A 1715-nucleotide genomic window follows, 5' to 3' on the forward strand; every position below is an offset into this window, starting at 1 on the left:
CCTTCCTCCAACCTTCCCTTTCCTCCAGGTGGCAAGGTTAGAAAAAAAATTAACTCCGTAGTTCCTCTCCTGGCTCTGACTGGACACAAGGCCAGGAGGAAGTGGGGGCAGAGGGAAAAGCCCTCCCTCCCAGGCAGAGAAGCGGCCCTGGCTGGCTAGGGGGAGGGGTGGAGGTAGGTTTTGGGGCAGAGGGGAAAGAAGAGCCCTGGGAATCTTTTCCCTTTAACCTGACATATTTATATATTTACAGTGATAAAAGGACAAGGGGAGGTGCGAGGATGGAGGATGGTTGGGTGACATTGGTTCTTTGAAGGCAGGGGAATGAAAGCCAATTAGCTAGCACCCCCATCCAGGTCACATTTTCCTGTCTTCCAGCTTCTAAAGCCTTGGCTGGGAAGGATAAAGAGGTGGAGGGAGGGAATGTTTGAATGATGGGCTGGAGCCCATAGCCCCCTCTAAAGAAGATGAGTCAGCAGAGAGGTCCCACCAAGAGAAGGGTTTTGGGGAATGTGGGAGCAGTTCTCAAGCTCTGTGTCTTGTCCTGGCTCCCCATCTCCACAGGGCCCCCAGCTGGCTGGCGGGGGGGTGGGCTATGCTAGGCCCATCTCCTCCAGGACACTGCGCGGCGACTCATCCTCCTGAGACAAGGGTGATGCAGAGACACCAGGAGGGGCAGACGGGGGTGGGGGGGGTGAGACAAAGAAGTCAGAGTTGGGGGAGGCACAGACACACGTGGGGATGGGGGGGAGAAGTTGATATGAGCCCAAGGCTGGAGCCCTATGAGCCTGAGGGGGGAAGTTCACCAGCCTTGTGACACCACCCCTAACACCCCCCAGTGGCAATGAGGCGGGGAGGCCAAGCCCATCACCACCCAGGTAGAACCCAAAGCTGGGAAATGGAGGAACAGAAGCAGACTCAGGACCCCAGGGCAAAACGCATGAAGCTAGGATGGGGGCGGCAGAGGAACCCTACTTTCCAGAGGGGTGGGGAGTGAGGATGCATGGGTAAGCTTTGCTTTCCAGAGTTGGGGAAGTAATATGACTTTGGCAACAGCCCCCCCCACTCCACCCCCCCGCCCCGCCCCAGGGAAAGTGAGACAGACTTTCAGAGTGATGAATCACTAGGGTCTTAGTAAATGCTAGTAACTGTAACCAGGGGAGACAGTGAGTGAGTGAGTGAGTGAGTGAGTGAGTGAGTGAGTGAGTGAGAGAGAGAGAGAGAGAGAAAGGAAGAGAGAAAAGAGAAGAGAAATCGAGAGAGGGGAGAGAGAGGGAGAGAGGAAACTGGACCAGTGGAATGCCGCAGGTTCAGTTTTGTGTCTCTCTATAAGGCTGACCTCCCACATCACCCCCATCTTTTCCCCTCCTCAGAGCCAGCTTAGGCCGACTTGCTTGTCACTGCAGAGTCCTGGTGACTCATCTCCCTGCACCAAGACTCAGCAGTAGAAGGCAGAAAGGGGAAGGCAGGAGTGGGGAGAGTGTGGGGCTACAGAGGAATAGGGAAAACTAACAATCAGGTGCACTCCAGGCCAGTCCCAAGTCCCCATAGCCTTTACCTCCTGAGCAAGAGGTATGTGCTGTGAACATGTGTTATACACGTTAAAAGGGGATCACTGGGGCTGTGGACATGACTTAAGTCAGTCAAGTGCCTGTCATGCAAGTGTGAGGACCTGTGTTTGGATCCCCAGAACCCACATAAAAGCCTGGAATAGTTAC

Source organism: Nannospalax galili, unplaced genomic scaffold (assembly GCF_000622305.1).
Source record: "Nannospalax galili isolate Female #2095 unplaced genomic scaffold, S.galili_v1.0 scaffold675, whole genome shotgun sequence".
Classification (NCBI taxonomy): Eukaryota; Metazoa; Chordata; class Mammalia; order Rodentia; family Spalacidae; genus Nannospalax; species Nannospalax galili.